Genomic DNA, 23,450 nt, shown 5'->3' on the forward strand with positions numbered 1-23,450 from the left:
CAAGGCAAGGCAAGACAGCAGGACAGTACTGTTTCCCAGGTTAGCAGCAATGACCTTAGCTTTTCTCTTCCAGGTTACAGGCACAAAGTAACTCTCACTGCCAGGATCAGCTCCTAGTTCAGTTTTGTGAGGGTGAGAGAACTCTAGTACCACCTGTTGGAGAAAATGATAGATGCCAGGATGACACTGAAGTTACATGACCATAAATTCAGTCTTGGAGGTTCACATCTATCCATGCACATTCTCTATTTGTTTTGTTTAGAGATCATTTAAATAATATTTTTACTTTAAATTTTAAAGTAAAATTTTAAAAAATTTAAATTAAAGAAAAAAATTGAGTTTTTATTTTACCATGTATCAGTCATTGTAGGACTGCCAATTAGATTGCAGATTATCTTAGTTCTGATTCTAAAGTTACTTATTGTGGGCTGGGGTGTGGCTCAGTGGTAGAGTGCTTGCATAGCATGCATGAGGCACTGGGTTCGATCCTTAGCACCACATAAAAACAAAAAATAACAATATTGAGTTCACCTAAAACTAAAAAATAAATTTAAAAAAATAAAGTTACTTATTGTTATTCACAAAGCTCAAGTTTTCAGTTTCATGAAAAAGAATATTATTTTTTCCAAACATAGAAGTATTAAAACAGAACAGAATTATATAAAGTACAATGTTGGAAAGTATAGAAGTATAGCACGTTTTTCAAATGATTTCTGGTGTAGTCATCAGAATTTGAAATACTCGTGATCAACTATGGGCAAGAATTACAAAATGATAAAATTTGAAGATTTCATTGTAGTTACAAGCTTTAAGCATATTATTTTGTAGGAAAATTTTAAGAAATTACATTAACATTGGGAAAAAGAGAATCTAGTTCAATTCCTACCTTCATTTAATCTAATGAATCAGCAGAACACAGCAAATTTAAAAATATCTTCTTGCCATTAAACCAACAGTTGAAAACACCCACCTATATATGCTATGTTTGCATTTATCTTTTTTAATTACATAAAAAATTAGAAGCATTTAAAAAATCATTTTGGACAATAGCTCATTGAATATTAATACATAATGTATTAATACTAATAATAATCAGTGTATTAATCCTAATAATAAATTGTAAGCTCTATGATGATAGAGTATTTGTATATTTAGCTATTTTATTTTTGATGTCTTATATTCAATAACTAAGCACGAAGAAAATAGATGAATTAATTTGCCCAACAAATACATTTAAAAAGGCTAAATATTTCCCTAATGGATCTCAATTTCAGTGGAAATCACCAGTCCTAATGACACTCACCTCCTAGTAATCAAAGCAGTAAAAGGATGATAGAGATTGAAGATGTTGGTGTACTAGGAAATATATCCTTGGAAATTTGGTCACTGTAATTTTAGAAAGTGGATTTAATAATGAGTGATAGAGTATAAGCTATGTGAGGAAAATACAATTTTGGCCTGGTCTCTGTTTTATCTTTCTCATGTCTCTGATCAAAACACCCAACAAGAACAACAGAGGAGGAAAAGTTTACTTGGCACTCATGGTTACAGAGGTCTCAGTCCATAGATAGCTGACTCCATTGCTCTGGGCAAAACAACATGGTGGGAGTGTGTGGCAGAGGAAAGCAACTCAGAACATGGCACTAGGAAGCAGAGAAAGGTCTCTGCTCATGAAGGATACAATATATGCCCCACCCTCAAAGACCTACCTTGTCCAGCTACACCCTACCTGTCTACACTTACCATGTCATTAATCCATTTAAGTGAATCAATGTATAGATTAGTTTAAGGTTCTCATAACCCAATTATTTCACTTGTAAATTTCTTGCATTGTCTCACACATGAGCTTTTGGAAAACACTGCATATCTAAACCATTACAGTCTCTTGTTTCTAGCAATGGACTCTACTAGAGAGAAAGTGTTATTTATTTAATAAATACTAAATCTGATGAATTGTATCACATATATGTGAAGAAAGATGGTTTTAGGTTGAAATGGGAAAGCAGAGAGATATTTCTTCCCTATTGTTTTTATAACGAATTTCCCTAAACTTCTCAGCTTAAGCTAATAGCAACACACTCATGCAATTCTGTGATTAGAGAGAGGTTAGATCCAGGTCTCACTGGAAGAACCTTCAGGTATTCATAGGACTGGGTTCATTCTGAAAGCTTCAAGGGAGATATACCTTCTAGCCTCTTTCAGACTTTGAAGGCTGCTAGTGTTCCCTGGCTCATGGCACCACATGGCCGCAACCTTTGTACTCACCATCTTCCCAATTTTTGCTGAAAGACCCTCCTGATTCACTTTCCTTTGTAATCTAATTGGGTTCCAGGATGATCCTGTCTTAAAACCTTTAACATAACCTCCCCTCTCTCTACAGAGTTAGGTGATAAATTCACAACTTCTTAGGATTAGAATTTGCACATACTTCAAGGGCCATTATTTTCCCTATCAAAGAAGAGACATGATCCACCATGAAGCTAAGAGATTTAGCTCTAAATATTAAATCTCTCTCAGCCAGTGACCATAGCTATGCCTATGAATGCATATGGTACAACTATGGGATTGAATTCATTTGGCTTATACAACCAAATTAAAAGTAGGGATGATGTTGAATTTTATAATTAAAGTTAACACAACAAATAAGTGAGTTAACTGTCATTGTCATTGTTCAAATAGACTTTTTAGGATAATCAAAGGGGACTTATTTTAGGTTAAAGGGATGTACTAAAAGATCAACATAAAACTTTACATCCATTTATTTCTTTGTTTTATTGTTAACTTATAAGATTTACAAGTAACAAGCAGTTTGGTGAAAAAAAGACATTACTTTGTGGAACTGATCTCATTGGTTAATATAAAGTGATTTTTTTTATGACATGGTTAGTTGTTAAAATACATCATTTGGAATATTGGGTATGGCAATTTTGCTTTCTAAGATACATGTTAATACTAAAAGAACTTACCCAAGTGACTTGGCCACCTGTATCCACAGAAAGTATGACTTTACCCTCTGATTTTCAAAATTCTAATTTTAAATTTAATATAATTTTATTAAATACTATCTGTGTACTACATTATCTGCAAAGCTTAGTATAAGTTTTGTGGGGGATCTAAAAATGAGAATGTAGCAATTATTATCCCAAAAGAATAAATTTATAAACTGCATGCTTATCCATAAAAAAGACAATCAGCCTACTCTTTTTCCTCTGATTAATCAGTTGAAATACACAAAATGCAGAAGCAAAAGGATTGCTTTAGCAGTGCCTAGTTTGTTGGGAGGATATATCTGTATCTAAATTGGTTTCAAAAGTAGCATTTTTTTTTCACATTAACAAATTCACAGATTTGACATCCTTATCTATCTTCCAATTAAAATAACACTGTAATTACCTCAAATTCCAGAAAGATGTTTAGTGAATCCAGTCAGTGAGGAAATATAATCATAAAATTAGAGTTAATGTTATTTGAGAAGTTGATTCTAATAGTAAAGCTTTATATCTGTTATGAAGTATCGTATCATTAGTATGCTCACAATTACATGGATACACTCATTGTGAAACATTTCTTTCTGAAGTGAGTCTTATAAAAATGAATTTTATCAAAATTGTATAATCATCTTTTAATACTTAAATATATTCCCCTTTAAGTATTTATTTATTTTTATTTCCTGGATTTAAATAAAGGGGTATAACCCAAGTTTAACTTCAATTATGGAGCTGCTATATATATTTCTATTTAATTATTTTCTACAATGGGAAATATAACCTTGCTTCCAAAGGAAATAAATAAAGACTGATATTTGAGATAAAATACCATTTAAAACATGAAAGCATATCATTGATTCTTATGCATGCTGCTGTTGTCTCTCTGGAGCCTGAAGACTTAAATGACACTGATTATACCTGTTACACTAATGCATTATTCATGAAATTGATGATAGAGCATCTTGAAACAGCCTGTCATTCCCCATTACATTCCATCAAAGAACCATATGCTGCTCATGCAGTGTTGATACTGAGGCATACATAACACACTCAGAAGGCATATGGAGGCATTAGAGGCTTTTGGGTAAGGCTTTGAAAATACTTTTTCAGTGTTTTGAATGGCTTACATGAATGTGCAATGGCTTGACTGGCCAGTTTCAAAAGAGAAGGCAATAGGTAGCCATCCCCTCAGCAACATTACCTGGCCTGTGACTAGCTCTCAGGCAGACTTCAGAAACTGCAGCCTTATTGACTTTCCCCCTCACCAGTCACATGAGTTAACAATGTGGTTGTGAACTTGAGCTGAGTTCTTTCAGTGTCTGTAATTAATCCATTTCCTGTTACAAATAACACAATACCACAGAGTGGGTACATTTCAAAGAAAAGAGATTTATTTTGGCTCATTGTTTTGAAATTTCAAGATCAAAGGGTCACATTGGGTGATGATTTTCTTCCTGACAGGACCCCAAGATGTCACAGGGGACAGATGTGCTCATGGGTATGTACTCTGCTCTCTTATATAAGCATAGGATTTCAACATGATGGGCAGCCTCACTTTGATTACCTTATCTAATCTATCTAATCCTAAAGCCTCCTAAAAATGCTGCCTTAAAATGCTTTTTTTTTTGGATTAAGTTTCCACTTTCTCAATACCTTACACTGGGAATTAAACTCCAAAAGGAATTTCAGAAAGGATAAACCATTTTCTAATTATAGTAGCCTCTGTCAGAATAATGATATTTAATAAATCCTGACTGTATTTGCCAGATTTCTGGCATGTAGTCAGTCAGGTAAGAACAGAGGCAGAAATGCATCTTTGAAGAACAGGAAGTCACATTACAATTTGCACTAAAAGAGGCTCTGCATGTTTCTTATATTTTGAAGCAATCACCATTTTACTAAGTATATTCTTTTACACAATTTATTATGTTGTCCTATAAACCAAATGATATATAAGGGATCTTTGTGGCCAAAAGATTTTGAGGATTTTTTTTTAACTCTGTGACCATTGGCAGTATCCAAAGCTTTCTTCTGGTTTGTCTGAGCCATATGCCATTGGATGATAGCATTTAGTTCTGTGTTCATTTTACCTTGAAAATGTGATGCTACATTTTTTTATCAGTGGGAAACACAGTCAGAGTGGGTTTTGATTATTAAAATAGAAAACTTCTCTCTCTTCACCCTCCTTTTCATAATCAGTTAATAATAGTGGCAAAGAATTCATGTGCAGCTAGCTCTCTACCTAAGCACATTAAAGATTTTCTCATTTAAGATTAGGAAATAGCCAATTCCTTTGGACATGAATGTCTCTTAAAACTTAATAGAGTTATCTCTACTTTTCATTTTGGGATTATCCTTTTTATGCCTTTTGAGACAGAATTGAATATAAACTCACCATATGGGAAACATAAAATCTAAAAATAAACTGAATTAATTCTTTTAGAGTGACAATATGGGAAGACAAAGTATCAGCTCATAATCCAGCACTAAAATTTAGATTGTCAAAGAGTTAATATTTTAAAATTAGAGGATTATTTCTTGATGCTTGTAAAAATACTTGGATTTTGAGTTTAAGACCACATACCTTCTGCTAAAAAATAATTTCTAAAATACACTGAAATGAAGATGTAACATTAATCAAATTACAAGTGATATTTATAACAGTTTTTCATTGAAAGCTAGCATTACAAACTGCTGATGTTTGTCAGAAGTATAAGACATTTATGGCTGAAATTGATATGAGTATTGAATGTTTATTCCTCTTAAATAATGCAATTGCTCCCCCAAAATCTTCAATAACAAATGAATGCATATGTGTGTGAGTATATCAATATGGATAGATCACATATATTTTAAATTATTTGGTGATGGATAAAATTATATAATGTATTATTATATAGCATTATGATATCTACATAACCAAAGCATGTATTATATGTGTGATGTATACATGCATTACATGTAAAACATATATAATAACTGAAGCAATTTGTTCATGAGATCTCTAACTCCTTGTGTTAATGCAGAAGGTAAAATCAGATTATGAAAACTTTCATCAGTGTACCAATACATTTGATGGATTAATAATTAAAAATATTAGTGGCCTGAGTAATAACTGTAGGCAGGTAGGTATAATAAAAGGAAGTTGGTCATTGGGGTATGCCTTGGTGGTTTGGTTTTTGTCCTTGGTGTCTCAGTCTCTGTGCTTTCTTGGTTCCCTGAGTTGAGCAACTTTCCTCTCTCCTACACTTTTGCCAGAATTTTCTGCCTCAGCTTGGGTCCAGAGTGATGGAGTCCAATGACCATGGACTGAATCTCTGAATTCCTGTGCCCCAAATGAATATTTCCTCCTCTGAGTTGTTCTTGTCAGATATTTTGGTTAAATTGAGGCAAAGCTGACTTTCAAAATAATGTAATACTTATATACACAGCATAGACAATTTTTTTTCTGAAAATAATATGGTCACAGATCTCAAAAATAAACATGCAACTTTCTCAAAAATAAACATATACATGTTTCTGTACATGTCTGTCTTGTGAATTTGTTCATAAGGAGATTTATAGTACAACATTTTGTTATTTTTGTATACTTAGAATAGTCTTTTATTTTGTGCTTTAGCCCTTCAGAATAATTATTGACAAGTCCAACTTACTACCTGAAATTCAATTAAAAGTTAGCCTGTGCTATGTTTTATTATTGAAATATTTTGTTTTTATAGTTAAATATGTATATGTTCTGGATATTATTTTTTAAGTAGTTGTATGTCATTAAATACACTGTGTGTTCTATGTAAAATAGAAAGTGTCTGATATCAGTGGGAAAAGATAGAGATCTACCTAGTATTTGTGTCTTGGTAGCTCTTTTATAGTTGTGATGACCTTTGTGAATTTTGATACCCATGGCTAGCTTTCATGTATATATTAATATATATGTTCATATACTATCAGAATTTCTGTGCTTTTTTGAGCCTTAGATGGACACTCACTGCCTTATCCTGAAATCACACATCAGAGTTCTGACATCATAGCCTTAGAATGCCTTTTCACAACATCTAGTCTCTTGATCAATGTTGGATATTTTCATCTTTCTTTCTCCTCAATTGTTGAAGTTTCCATATGGTTTTCCTTCTGTGTTTGGTTAGCATGGTAAAATCCATTGAAAGAGAGTTATTTTGTATTTCTTTTTAAATTGACAAAAATTGTATATATGCATGAGGTTAAATAAATTTTAAATATGAAATTAACCTTGTTATCTTGGGGTAAGACTTACTTGGTCATGATTTTGATAAACACACAAACACACACACACAGAGTTCACATTTATTATGTTTGTTTTAATAAAAATTTATTAAGAATTTTCTTATAACATTTATGAAAGATGTTAGTATATATTTTTCTATTTTATAACATCAAGTATTGATTATGAGGATTAAGTTATCATCTTAAATAAGTTTAGAGTATATATCTATTCTTATATTTCCTGGGCGGGGGATGCTGAGTTTTGGTGCATATTTCCCTTAAATATTGGATAAAACTCACAAGAAACCTATCTGGATTTGGAATTTGTGTTTGCATTTAATTTTTTTAGATATAATATGAGTTATTTAAATTTATTTCAAACTGTCTGGTTTATAAAAATAAATATTGAAAAATACACACAATGTAAAGTCTTCTGTATTACAGTTTTGACGCATACAATTCAGGAGGATGTAGTGTGTTCACAGTGCTCTGCAATTGTCACTTCCCAGGTCCACAGTATTTCCAGCCTCCTAAAAGGAAACCCACACCCATCATCTACTCTCTATCAGATACTCTACCAGCCCCCGACAGCCTTGCACACTCGCTTGCTGTAGCCACTGGCTCCTGTCCAGACTCTGACAACACTGATTCTCATTTTTTGATGTTTATTTGAAGGATCAAACCCTCAATGACATTTTCCCATAACTATGTCCTGACTTTATTTCTCATCTTTCTGGAGTCATTAAAATTTAGAAAAAAAAAATTAATTTGAATTGTTTTATTAATCTTTAAACTAAATGCATAAGTAACCATTAATTATTGCAAATGAACCAATGAAACTGAATTTCTGGGATGTTGGGACTTGTCTGCAAGGGTAAAAGGAAAAGAAAAAGGGTAATGTTTATCACTGTTATTGTCGACTCCTGTGTGTTACAGAATACACTAAGAGATTGTCATTGTTCTCAGTGGCTAAGTGCCCATGAGTTCAATCCCCAGTAGCAAAAAAAAGGGGGGGGGGGGATTGTCACTGTTTTTGTATTTATTCAAAACTTAGATTTCAAATGGAATTCAAACTCAGAATTTCCATCTTACTGTAGCACAGCCTAGTCCTTAATAATAAATCACATTTATATAATCCCTCAATTTTTACTGTATTTTATATAATCTTCATTTTTATAAATAAGAAATGAATGCTTAGGTAATTAGGTATACATTACAAGGGTATGATGAGCACTAGGTGAGGCCAAAGCTTAAAAGTACACTTTCTGATGTTCCAACAAGTTCAATTTTACTCTATTTTCGTGACTTATGTTGTGTTTGTGAGAAACTTGCACATGCACACACACCAATAACAATAGAACTGTGCAAGTCTTCTTTCTCTCCTCATTCTATTTTCTTTTCTTTTGCACTTATGTTAAGCTTATTAATGCCTTAATAAGTAGAACTATGAAAAATATTTTAGAATCTTTTAAACTTAAATATTATGATTTGGATTCATTCAGATGGACAAAGTTCTCTTCTCAAATGATGTCAGCCCTAATGGAATTAGCTGTAGAGCCAACGGGGCAGTAACCAGTTATATTCCTGAGGTATTTGTGATATATTTTCTAACATCTAGTATTTATTTTCTTTCCTAATTTCTTATTCTAATTCCTTGGCATTCCAGTGAATCTTGTGAGGCACCCAATCTCCTCATAATAAATTTGTTTTTAATTTAATCATTATATTAGGACTAAGAATCCTGACTGGTCACAATATTTTATTACATGTGAAGTTCAGTGAACTGAGTGCAATTCAGAAATGGGCTGTTGGTCCAAATGGGGCTGAAGTAATTTACAAACCAGCTGAAGGTCAAATGCTGGAAGATTATGCTACCCTAATAAATTTTTTTTTGAAGAACAAGCTTTGAAGATCCATCAAAAATTATATGGCTGAGGAATAAGGTGATTGAATATCCATAAACATAAAGGATAATATATTTAAATTCCTAGAATTCTTAGTTAAAGAACAGTAGAAACCATAGGGGATTCCTAAAACTGTTCTAAAGGAATCTATCTGTAAATATTCACAGAGCTAAAATATTACTACAGGTGCTAATTTATGCCTCAAGGATGCTAACATACAATTTTCAGCTTCATCAAGTTTCATGAAATAAAGTATTTATCAGGTGGAGATTATGAAAATTTTAAAATAGATACTTTTGGAGTATCTATTTTGGTGAGTATTCCAGCTCCAAAGTCACAGTGAGATTTTTTTTTTTTTTTTTTTTTTTTTAGAGAAAGAGAGAGAGAGAGAAAATATATGAAACTTTTTTGTAGATGGATACAACACAATGCCTTTATGTGATGCTGAGCCCGTGCTAGGCAAGCTCTCTACCCCTGAGCCACAATCCCAGCCCACGGTGAGATCTTCTAGACAATTAAAGAAGTCACTACTTCATTGAGTGGTAACTATTCTTGCCTTGTTTGAATATTACCACTCAAATGGGTTCCTTGAAACAGAAAATTGGTTACCAAACTGAAATCTCCCCCATTGCCCATTCTTAGAAGAAACACAGATCAAATTTGAATAACAAAGTATCCTGGGAGGCAATTACAAATTCAAACCTTGAAGGATTACTCCATTCAGAGAAATTCAGGGACTTTCTGAGTCAAATTTCCAGGAATCTAAGAAGTATGTGTGACTGAATAGAAGAGAGAAGTAGAAAATTCAGGTTGGGTTTCAATTAAAATGAATTAAATCTAGATTTCTAATTTGGAAATTTGGATTTTTCAGAAGCTCTACATGCAAGAACCTCTGGTACCACCAAGATTTCTTGTAGTCTCTTCTGAAATCGATTAGTAAGGGGAGAGCCAGCCTCTTTAAAGGACTTTGGTTGGATGTTTCAATTATTTTTTGCATGTTTTGGCTGATTGTGATGGTATTGCATTTTCATGGACTTTTCCATTTCAGTGGTGATAAGAGGTACTTTTCATCAGAGGCCACATGACATATTTTTGTTCTTTCCAATGGACCAGTCAGTGGTAATAACAACAACAAAAAACAAAAAACAAAACAACAACAAAACAAAACAACAACAAAACAAAACAATGTTAACGATGTGGATTCCAAGGAGAAATTCAAATACTAACACAGGAATGAAAAAATAATGGGGAGAATCTGGACTATCCACTGGCACCCCTGAACTCAATGTAAAAAGCCAATAAAAAAGCTTGAGACTATACTGAAGCACCAGTTGTAAAGTCTGACTACTGTCCAAACATAGACACCAGTTTAGATGCTAAATAAAGACAGAAGGCCATAGAAGTAAAGGAGATTGGTAGAAGAAAGACATGAAGGTCAGCAAAAGCTTATTACCCATTTCAGAGACAAAAATTACAATTTCTCTATTATTTTTCTTTGTGATGTGACAGTTACTATATATGATTATATTTTCCCCTTTATTTATTTGAACATGTAACTATTTTAGGGGAATAAAAATTATTTTTTTTACACATTTATTTGCTAAAAATGGCTGGGCCCCTATAACATATGATTGAGAGAAAAACAAATACAAGTATGTGATAAAATTCATATGTGACAAATGAATCTTTTGAAATGAAAACACACACACACACAGAAGTAAATCTGTATTTTATTCATGTTAGTTTTGATAGAGAAGTGGATAGTTGTGAAGAAGTTTGAGTGGATAAAGAAGTACCATGTCATGGCAGTAAGCTGAAGGTGACGTAGGAAGGCCAGTCGGTTCCTTTCTTCCAGGTAAAGCAAGGGCACACTGACATAGAAGATCTGTTGCCCTGCCTTAAGAGAGAAGGATGAGAAGGCCAGAGAGGGAACTTTCCAGGTTTAACGCCCTGCCTCGGGGAGAACTTTGAGGGGAAGATGAAAGCAATCTTCTTGTGCTCAGATGCCTGAGTATGAATGCCATTAGAATGGATGGATTTGGTGGTGGTGAGTAACCAACATTTAATGCATGGGTTGCTGAGATTTATCCTAAGAGAAAATGAATGAATGGGTACCACTCAGAGACTTGGCTGGGAGTTCTAATTACTAAGTGATAAAACATTGAGCTGTCTCAGAGGAAAAAAAAATATTGTCAATGGTCTAAGGAAATTGTGCATTATATTAGTTTAGCTATTTATGTTAAGAGCCACACCTATGGAAAGAAAGATGTGTGATAATGTTTGTAGTTAATGTGGGTTGATTAGATAGTTATAATTTTTGGCTGCTTAGTTTCTGAATCCCTTGTTTAGAGACCATGGCCTATGGAGAGTCCTGGAAAACACTGCCATTTTTATCAAATTATAAAAGCAAGATACATTTGGCCTTTTTGTTTAGCAATTAGGTAGCTGAAGATACCTATACTTAATAGGGTTTACTATATTCCAGCTACTATTCTAGACACACATATAGCATAACCATGGGAACTTATTAGAAGTCAATGTGAATAAAAATATAGAACAAAATATATGAACTTCCAACACTAAACATGAAGAAAAATACATAAATATCAAATTAATCTTTAAGCAGGAAAAATGGCTATTTGATATTAGTAACAGGTAGAGGATGAAGGTGTGGAACAGTTAGCATAGGTACAGTTTTTGATTAATTAGTCCAATTAGTTAGTCCAAATTAATTAGTCCAAATTAATTAGTCCAATTAGTCCAAAGAAAAACTTTCAAAATCAGAAAATGAAGTCTGATATCCTATGTGTCTATAGAGAAGTAGTGAAGATTTTCAAGGAGACAGAAACATTTCCTCTGGCTGCCAAGTATGTAGCTCTTTGAAGTGAAGATATTAAGCAGATGAAGGATGGATTGTGAGGCTACATACAATGTTTGGCAAGGAAGTACGTCATAAGAACCAAAGTGCACAGTGAAGGGCATAAAATGTACTCTACAGGAAGGAAAGTCCCTGTGGAGAGGAAATTAAGGGGATTCATAGGAGTAAGAGGAAGTGCAGAAGCTGAGATCAGTTAAAGCAATAATCTAAAATTTCTGAAATAACTCAAAGTCTGTGGATGATAGCGATTTAGATGGAAATTCTAAAGGTAGACCAGTACACGTTCTTCCCTCCACATCCATGGATTCTAAACTCATGGATTCAACCAACTGCTGATCAAAAATATTCAGAAAAACCATGCACTTCTACTGAACATGTACAGATTTTTTTGTCATTATGCCCTAAACAATATAATAGAACCACTGTAACCCAATATTCACATGTTGTGAATAATCTAGAGAGATTTTAGTATAGGAGGAAGTACATAGAATATATGCAAATTCTATACCATGTTACATAAGTCTTGAGCATCCACAGATTTTGGTATCTGCAGAGGGTTCCACAACCAAACTCCCATCCCCCATCCTCCAATGATCCTGAGAAACAATGGTAAAGTAAATAATTTAGTTAGTCTTCCTCCTGGAACTGTTGGAAGTCAAACTCTAGATGACTGGAGGAAAAAACAAGAAAAAGACTGCATTTTGTTCCCAGGTCCTGGGAAATAGCCTCTAAATCCTTTAGATTTGCTGACTGATAATGTCTTTGTTATTCCTATAGGCATTGAGAGTTCATACTAATTAGGTGACTCATAATGGACCCTGAGACACTTTATGCTAAGGAGATATTTCAGTATGGTGGCTGGACAAATGAAAATATGTCTTTGTGAAGACTTGCATACTCCTGAAGGAAATGTTTGTGGTTTGAATACAAGATGTGTGGATCTATGTGATAGAACTTAAAGAAATTCTGCTTATCCAGAAAGAATTTTTAAAAAATCAAAGTATATTTTGTAATTGTAACTTTTCACATTAAAGTTGAAATTTGAATAGCTTTGTAACTGAATTCAAAAATTAAGTACCTTAATCTGTTAATAATGAAATATAGCAAATTTGTAGGTTATAACATCAATATCAATATTTACCTCAAAACATAGTAAGTATTGACTCTTTAAAAAAACAATGTTCGAAAACCATAATGTCAACAGGAATAGGATTCCTACTTTTGTACTAATGTTCCTTTAAAACAGTTTATTGCTTATATCTTAATCCCTAATCATAGAAAACCTCTAAATCCATTAGAAGGGAAGCATTGCCAAAAATATCATAGTTTTCTCATTTAACTATTAACAAATATATGTGTGTATATATATACACACACACACACATATATACACACATTTGTATACATATATAATGATGTTATTTATCATTTATGTACTATTGATTCAGTTTCTAAGTACATTTAACTCATACTATTATATGCTCATAGAAACTAATTTTAAAAATTCTGTTAATTCCATATTTTTTCAAAAGCAAAAAAGAAAAAGAAGGCAATATCTCAAAGGATGTTAACATAAGCCATTGATAGAAAAGACAAAAAATTAAAATTGTACTTTTACTTTGTTTCTTCTCACTCTAACTTTTTATAGTAACATTTGACATTCAATTAGCTCTTTTTTCTAAGTTATCCAGTTGGTTCACAGTTTGCCCACATAGAAGAACAACTCTGTCCCAATAAAAAGAAGGAAAATCCTTGGGGGCAGTAGAGAAGATGGCTAGGATCTCTTATAATGTTAAAGCCCTAGAGCTCCCAAACCCAAAGGCCTCCCACTTTCAGTTTAGACAGTTCAGAGGAGGGTCTGTGTTTCCATACTTCCTTTGAAAAATCTCATCAGATGCCTGCAGAAACTCTTCTCTCGTTTGCAGAATCCCATTGAATGCTCACAATCTTCCTTTTGAATGTCTACAATTGCCATGCCCTTCACATGAACGAAGAAGCATCTGAACAGGGAGGCCAGGAAGCTTGCTCAGAAATGCAAGCTTTGGGTGTCTATCACCAGCCTGCCCAGTTGCAGAGCCTGCTGTGTCTGTCACTGCCTTGGCCCATCTTCCTGATGTTCTGCTCTGCTCACTTTCCCTTCATCTCATCGTGCATGGCTCAGCTACTATTCAAGTTTAAACAATATAGTATATTGTGCAAAAAGTTTATTTCAGCCAAATTTATCTCTGGGACAAAGATATAACACTTGATATGGAGAGTAGTATTGGATCATTGGGGGATGGGGTGGCATTTCTTATCACCCCCCCAAAAAAAAAGAAAAAAAACATTTCAGCTACTATGCAAAATGATTACAAATGGAAAATGGAACTACTCACAGATTTTTAAAAATAGTGTGTTTTAGAAATATTTACTATCTAGCAATATGCCCCTATGTTTTACCAAAGTTGAGAACTTTCTGAAAGCTATGTTTTTATTTACTTTAAATGGGGAAAGACCAAATTGAATACTACAAAGTGGATGTTTCATTAATAAACTATATGTGTTCTTGTTTATGTTGCTATAGTGATAAAATAAAAGATTTAGAAATAAGATAGTAATACATATACTTACATTCATGGCTGAATTCAGAAGAGATAGAGCAAGGGTTTCCTGCTGTCTTGATTATCAAGAATAATATAGAATAGCGTTTGCCAAAGCTGTCTTCAAAGATGGATGCCTTGTATCTGAATCTGTGATGCATGGAATTTCATCTAATTGATTACACAGCCCCACTCAACAATCTTATTCACAAAGATTAATGGGTCACTGAAGCCCTGAGAAGAATTAGCTGCTGAACAAAACATCACCTGATTCAATTCAACTTCTTTCCAGAAATATGGCCTGGGTATTGCAATTGGTCATTAAGAGCAACTGGATGCTTGACAGAGTTTGGCTGCAGTATCCTGTACAAAAGGTTGAGCTGAAATCAGATACTACAGAGACTGCAAGCTGGAAAAACTACAGGTGCAATTTTATTATCTGTATAGTACACAACACATCATAAAGATTTATTTTGATGCTGCATATGACCTACATATATTAGGATAACTATAGTTTTAGATATGTGTAGCCTTAGAATACCCAGACTGATGCCATTTTTGAAATGGGTTGTGAACACCTGGATTAACATAGTTTGGAGGTACTCAAGGGTTCTAATGAGTTTAGCACACATGATGGGAATCTTTCCCAGGCTGCCATAGGAGGTTTTATTTACTTATTCTTATTACTTATTCAGTGAGCTCCAAGTAAGAAGCATCATGTCAGGAAAAGTTAGAAATTAAGTAAATCAATAGGAATAAACCTTGTTTAAGTTTTCATAAAGTTGATATCAGAGCAAAGAGTTTCTCAACAGGTGGAAATTTTAGAGCATAAAGTCTAATTGAATTACTATTCTGTGGGTTTTCATTTGAATTGACAGAAAGACTAAGTTAAATAATAGTGCAAGGAAGTTTAAAATGACTGCATTAGCCACAAACCAGAGACAAATTCATAAATATATCATGGACTTTGGCACACAGCTTTTATAGTCAAAGCTAATAGTAAATATAAGCCTAATGCTCTCCATTATAGGGAAACATGTTATATTTAAAAATTAATTTATAGTTGTCTTGGATCCCATGCATATGATGAATTTTACAGGCCTAAATTTAGGCTGGCTGGACTGCATGAGGCATTAGTAAGAGAATTCTTTCATAAGTTGACCAGCATGTGATCATCTTCTATTTCTAATACAGTTAAAAGACTTTTCCATTTTTTTTAGTGAAACCTCATTCAAAACATCTATTATTTTAAAGTATTATTCTTCAAATTTTTAAAACATTTGACCTCTTTTGCATACAAAACAATAATTTTTGTAAGATCAGTGACATAAATTTTAGAATGCTATTTAATTGATAAAAATGATTTTATAAATTAGGTTAAGTTCAATCATAATAAAGTGATTTTGACTAAGAATTTTGATTATTAATATACATTTAGTTTTATGAAACAGTGTCTCCCTCAGTTGCCCAGGTTGGCCCTGAACTTGTGATCCTTCTGCCTCAGTCTTCTGAATTAGTGGTATTATAGCAATGTACACTGTGCTCAATTTGATTATTAATTTGATGATTTGAGGGGATGAATATATTTGGTGACTCACATATAGATGAATGGTGATTTCTCTTTAAAAGTCAGCACACAATTTATTTAATAATATTATGCACCATTGAGAAAAGTCTGGTAATCTATTATGAATAGTAACCATTTTTCAAGTGATTGTGTTTTAATCTCAAAATACCCTGGAATAAAACTAACATATATCTTCAAAGACAAGTGGTAGAAATTGTTTTTCAAATATCAATTACTGGAAGCAGCTAATTACTATTACTTTAAAATCAGAAATACTGATAGGCTTCTGTTACTATTGCTACTAGTAGCTTTACTAGTGATATTATCATAATTAATAGCAAGAACAGTGGATGTTGAAAGACCTATGAATATTGATTTTTTGCTAAAGTTCTTCAAGTTTCTGTGTATAATTCACATTCGTAGAAAGGCTGTCTTTCAGCCTACAGAATTGTTTAATAGAGGTTTTTCATCTTGCAGAGCTAAATCCCAGAATTACCCTTCCAGGAGAAGGTTTGAACAAAAACCTGGTTGTCAAATTCAACAATAACAACAACAATAAATAAAACAGTCCGGAATGACATATTTTGGAAAACCACAACAACTTTTGTTTTTGTATAAGTATGTTCCAAATAACATAGAAACCTATTTGTACTAAAATATTATTCACTATTAACATGAAATTCAATTTAATTTGGAGTCCTACAGTTTATCAAACAAGCCTAGACAAATAGGGAACAAATTCTTCCCAATAATAAGATAATTAAGGCTCCACTAAAAATGCATGGCAGCATCCATGCAAATCTATGTTAGGTGACTTTTTCTCTATTTCTATATAGTTACACAGAAATACGCTCTTCTTCATCTTATGAATAGATAGCTCTAGGAATGAAATCTCTTACCTTAATAAAAAAAAGAAATTCAACAGTGCAGTGGATGGGCACTAAGGGACAGGAGGACAAGGAGGCTGCCCCCAGTGACAGCACCAGCCCAGGAGCCTCTTAACAGCCCTCTGGAACCTGTTACACCCTTGCACTGCTGGAGTCGGGGTCAGAGCTTTGCCCCATCCAGTGAGTAGGAGGAAGAGGAGCCTGGAGAAAGACTGGCCCAGGAGGAGGCCTGGGGACAGCTAGGATTGAAATGCAGCATTCCCCAGTCCCATCGGCGTGTTCATGCAGTGCCTTGGAGAGAGTTCAAAAATGTATGGAAAAGTTCAGAAGGCAGGCACTGCCAAGCTATTCCACTTTAGCGATGTGAGATTGGAATGGACAGGCTTACTCCAATGTTTGGTGGCTTTCCTATTATCTCCACCCTCAAAGCCACCTTCACTGGACCCTATTTCCCAGGTCATTGCATTGCCTCAGACTACTCCGCCTTCTTTTTTCTCTTTGTGAGGACTCCTGTTATTTCCCAGGGACCCTTAGACTCATGCAGGGCAATTACAGTGGGCCCACCTGGGTACTCCAGAACTGGCTTTATATTTCAAGATTCTTAAATTCATTGCACTGAAAAAAAAATGATTACTTTACAAGAGGCTGTATTCACAGATCTGGAGATTAGAATGTGGGCATTGTTCTGCCCACACCACTTTCATATAGATAAGGATTTAAATCAATTCCCCAAAGGTCAAGCTTGCACTCAGATATTTAATTGGTAAATTTATGGTCACCCTCAAACCCTCTTAATATAGGAAAGTATTACATCACTTTATCATTGCATTCATTAATTCCAATTTACAGAGTAAAAAACTGAGGTTTCCAGGGTAAGTCAACTTAATAAAAACTTATACAGCTAGTAAGTAGTCAGGCTACCCTTATGATCTCAACGATATTCCTAATCTCTATTGCCTCCAAGTAATATAAATATGGGACACAGAATACACAAATTTATAACTAATAAAATTATACTAAGACCAATTTTATAATAATCAAATATGCAAAAATAAACTTATTTTTTCATGAGTGGCCATTAAACAAAAACAGTGCACAAAAATGTGTCTGAGATTGCCTAGTATTTATTTAAAACCAACTCCAAGGAATATCAATTTCTCAGAGAACAGTGACAATCATTAATATAAATGGCTTTGTGTGTTGATTTTCTTGATTACTCATATGTATCCAGGTCATTATGCATAGCTTTGGGAGGAAAGTTACAATTTTTCTTTATTTACTCTGACTACAGTGCCAATCAAATTCCTGACAATGATTATGCTGTAGTTAGTTTGGGGAAATCAATTATTTCACTGATCAACTTCTAATAAGATTTCTGTATCTGAACTGAATATGTGGATTCCTATTTTTTAAGACAATCATTAACTTTTAAAGTCACTGAAACATTTTTTTTTCCTATTTACTTATCTGCCTGAACTTTCTAGAGACCATACCATGGAAATGGAGAGAAAGAACCAAAATAACTATAAAGTAATCATTGACTATAATGTCAGATCAAGTAGATTTGAATTTGAAATAATCATTGACTAAGATGGCAGATAAATATAGATTTGAAACCAGACCTTAGAATTTATTAACTAAGAGAACTTGAACACACCATTTAGCATCATTAATCCTCAACTTTGTTATACACAAAGTGATATTTAAAAGATGAACAGTTATAGCGACATACTTGTCACATAGCAATAAACACAATGACTAATCTCTAGTTATTATTTATTATTTTGCTTCTCATATTTCAGTACTTTATATATATCAACTTATTTACAAATCATTCAAGATGGATAATATTATCATCCCCATTTTTCAGATGAGTAAAGTTTATGTTTTTAACATGAGAAAGTTTAGAAGCTGAGTTTTATTAAAAAGGAGAGATTTATGAAGCAATAGTAAAGAACAATTATAGGCAGCACTACTCAGGAACACTCAGCCACTGAGACCCATCCCTAGCCCTATTTTTTATTTTATTTAGAGACAGTTTCTCCCTGAGTTGCTTAGCCCCTCACTTTTTTCTGAGGCTGACTTTGAACTTGTGATCCTCCTGCCTCAGCTTTCTGAACTTCTGGGATTACACAGGTTCACAACTTTACCCAGATCCTATCTTTTTTTTAAATTTTTGTTTGTTTTGAGCATAATAATAGTCCTGCAAATTATATTTATGACTGAAAAGGCATACCTGAGCAAAAGGGATGTTGCTATTTTATTTAACCTATGAATAGTAGAATTCTTGTGACAAAGACAAAGTGATGACATATAATACTTTTCAAATATCAGGTGCCATATATTACACACATTGCTTCAATTGCATTCATTCATTTTCTCCTCAGGCAGTTCTGTCAGATGTATGGTGTTTGGAGAACATTTTATTTTTCTTAAGGTAAAACTGAGGTTTACACTGGTTGTTTTTTTACCCATTCTTACTATATTGAAGAGTCATAAAACCAGAATTTATATCATAGAAATTTAGTTACTAAGTCAACACATCTCATCACTGTGAATCTATTCCTAATTTATCTAAATCCATCAATTTTCTGGTAATTTACTCTTATTTTAGTTGAAAATGTATTTTTAAACGTACTTTAAAAAGTATCTCATTTCCCTTACTTACTGGGCACTGGTGGAGCAAGTCAGATACATCCATTCTGTGCCGCATTCCACCCTACTGACTAAGGTATTTAAGTTGGGTGTTGGCGCCTCTGTAGAGGTGTTGACAGCAGTGAGGTGAACCTTTCATGAAGTGTGACCCACAGTGCTTAAAACTTTTAACACTCATAGATTTCAAGTTTCCTTTAATGCCCAAGGATGACAGTCATATAAAATGCTTATTTGGGCCATTGGGATCTAAAAACAAAGGCTCATACATTTTGGTACAGAAAAGCATGGAGTAGACAAAATTTTTCTTCTCTCCCCTTGTTCTGCACACTTGGGATTTTTTTGACTTAGAAATCCTGTCTTTTCATGGGGAAGTGCTCTCAATTTCCTGACCCCTTCCCATATACCCCTTTGTGTGTCTTGAGGTTAATATTGAAGAGCTCAGTGAGTTTCTTTCAGGGTGATCAAAAGATGACATCCACCTTGCCCCTGAATGGTTCGTTGCATTGAAAGTTTGCTTTCTGCCTGCATCCTCTCCCTTCACAATGTACAAGATGAAAAATAATATCTTTGACCATCAGTATGAACTTTCATCTATGTGTCTAATATCCATTGTTTGTTTCTCTCTCATTTTTATATTAGAAACACTTGCCTTCATGTTTTCATCAAACTCAGTGGCTCAACTTCATATTCCTTCACCTATGAACAACTGTCACTATTGTCTTCATTGCATATGAAATCAGCAATTATGTTAAAAGTGATGGTTAGCAGCTGGAAGTACTGTTCATTATTTTAATTGATCTTGGGCTGGTTATGTAACCACGTTGGCCAATGGGAGGGGAACAGTCTGAGCCAAATCTTTCAGTGTGAATGTGTGGTTTTGGTTGGCCTCTTCTGCCCTTGCCATCTGCCCCAAGAGGAGCCAATTAAATGTGTATCTTTAACATGCTTCTTAGGTTGAAGATTTGCTGAACAGAATGAAATCTGAAAGGAAGGGCAAAGTCCAGCCAAATCCAGCCAAAGTCAAACATGACTTGCCAAACCACAATTAAACTTCAATCTCCAGAACCAGAACTGCAAAATAAATTATTCTGATGTTCGGCCTGATATATTTACTTTTTTCCCTGAATATTATTCTAGTATAATCTTAATGCATATTTTATCAGAGTAGACCTTTACAACCATATCCTCATAAAATTATTTACATTTCACTGATGAAGAAATTGAAGCACAGAGAAAAATGTGCTTTTTAAAAATCATGTATATAAGAAAGATGAAGCAGAACAACAAACCAAGTAACCTATTTCCATCCATGCATTAAACTTTTGTTGTTTATTTTTGTAATCCAGAAACATCTGGGTTTCCAGAGAGAAATAAACTCTTTAAAAATTAAATTGTCATTCCTTCATTTACTTTGTTGCATAATCCAACCAAAACTCTTACAAATGTGTGTTAGTAGATAATCATAAAATATTTTTTAACTGATAAACACCATACACTATAGGCAAAAGCAAAGAAATAACTGTGATGGTGTTATGGTGGGTTGAGTATAGATGTGCTCACTACTTTGGTCAAGAAATTGAATACAACCTTCAATCCTAGGTACTTGGGAGGCTGAGGCAGCAAGATTGCAAGTTCAAGTCCAGCCTGGGCAACAGAGTGAGATACTCTGGGTGTAACTCAGTGGCAGAGCGCCCCTGGGTTCAATCACCAGTACTGGGAAGAACAACAGCAGACAAACTGCAGGAACTGCAGAGCTTCAAAGATGCTTCATCCTAATTACCATCCCATCAACATCCCCTTTATGGAATCAAGAGGCTGGTGTTTGTGGCAATCCCTTCCTTGGTATGACCTAACTGTGGAACCCTCACCAACATAACACATGGGATACATAGGTCTCCCCTAACTATGTAACACGACTTCTGTAACTAGGTGTTCTAAGGAACTAATTAATATAAATATTGATTACAGTTATCATCTCATTATGCACTCTTACCTACATAACTATGTATTCCATGCAACTAACTTTTGTAAATAAGTGCATTTATATATTTATCTTTACTAAATACCATACCAACCTGTATTGTAGCTTTATAACAGGTTTTCAAATAAGAAAGTAAATTTTTTTCTATTTTATTCTTCCTTTCCCAAATCATTTGACAACTCCATTCCATTTCACCCCCACATACATGTTAGAATGGCCATCTCTATGTTTCCCATTCCATATGGTGCCCCGCTATTCTCCTATCAGCAACAGTGGAGAAGGCAGCCTTGATGACTGGGAGCCCATTTATTGGCCCATTCACAGCCATGAGTTTACCTGCGCCCTCTGGATCTGATTGTGTCTGACTCCAAATGCACTATTTTCATCTTCCAATGGGTTGTTATTGGTCTGTTCACCCTTGAGATGTAGTTGATATTAGGTCATTTAGGCTACGTGATTTCTGAGTACTCTGGTGAGGTATTCTATGTAAGGTGCTACAAGGTACTGTTTGAATGTTAAATAATTTCTTCCACAGAAGGCAAGTTCTTGTTTTTGAACCTGAATTTTTCCACTGGGGCTCACTGGAAACTTAATATGACATCTTTCCCCACCATGGACAATGTTATCATGAAAGAAGGTGCGTTATATGACCCAAGTGGTAGAGATACCTGCTCCAATGCCTGCACACACCATAGCCTCTAAAAATCATTTATTTTATTGAAGTCAGAGTTATAGTCTGAAATAAGGAATATTATTAGATCTCCAGATACTGAAGAAGTTTCCAGCAATGTATTTCCTTCTTAGTGTTGGGGGTACGAAAGGCAAAATAGCTTTACTTTGTGGATGAATTCCTGTAAAGTCTTATATTTGATTTCTAAAATTTTCATAAATAAGACAGGTTTTGTATTTTCATGCAATTTATTCCCCACTTTCTGACTGTGTGTCATAAGTCTTCTCAGGTATATTTCATACCTTGTTAATTCAGTCTGACTTGGAATGATATTGTCAATATGCCATATTAAAAACTAGAATGTTCAGTAGCCTATCCAGAGACTTTGTGTCACTTAGGATTATAAGAACAACAAATATTTAGCAAGTAATACATCTCTGTAATAAAACCATATATTTATTGTTTAATTGCCTCTAATAGATGAACACAAACTACTTCTGAAAAGTAAACTCATCACATTAGTTTATATACTATCTACTTTATGCAACATAATCCACTGGAAGAAAATACTGCATCAGGTAACACAACTATAACTGGGGTAGTAGAAGATGGGGTTTGCAGTTGAACACTAGCATCTTTTATAACAGTCTATCTGGGAAACAATCTGGATATTGTTCCTATTACCAAATCATTCTACAAAATCATTCATTCACATACTAGGAAAATGGCCCCTGGATAGGTATGTATGCTGTTGGGATGTGTTATGAGCTGGATCTGACCAGAATTTCATGTTATCTATACTCTGCTTATTCTCAAAAAAGTCATCGTTATTCTTCAGGTCTCTAGTTCAAAATGTCAATTTATGCACTGTGTTTACTAACCCTTTAAATGTGTAATACTTTCTGGGCACACTTGTAATCTCAGCGGTTCAGACAATGAGGCAAGAGGATCCTGAGTTAAAAGCCAGCCTCAGCAAAAGTGAGGCACTACAAACTCAGTGAGACCCTGTCTCTGAATAAAATACCAAATAGGGCTGGGGATGTGGCTCAGTGGTTGCATTTCCCTGAGTTCAGAATGTAGAGTATGGATCCAAGTAAATGTTG

The sequence above is a fragment of the Ictidomys tridecemlineatus genome, chromosome 13 (genome assembly GCF_052094955.1).
Source record: "Ictidomys tridecemlineatus isolate mIctTri1 chromosome 13, mIctTri1.hap1, whole genome shotgun sequence".
Lineage (NCBI taxonomy): Eukaryota > Metazoa > Chordata > Mammalia > Rodentia > Sciuridae > Ictidomys > Ictidomys tridecemlineatus.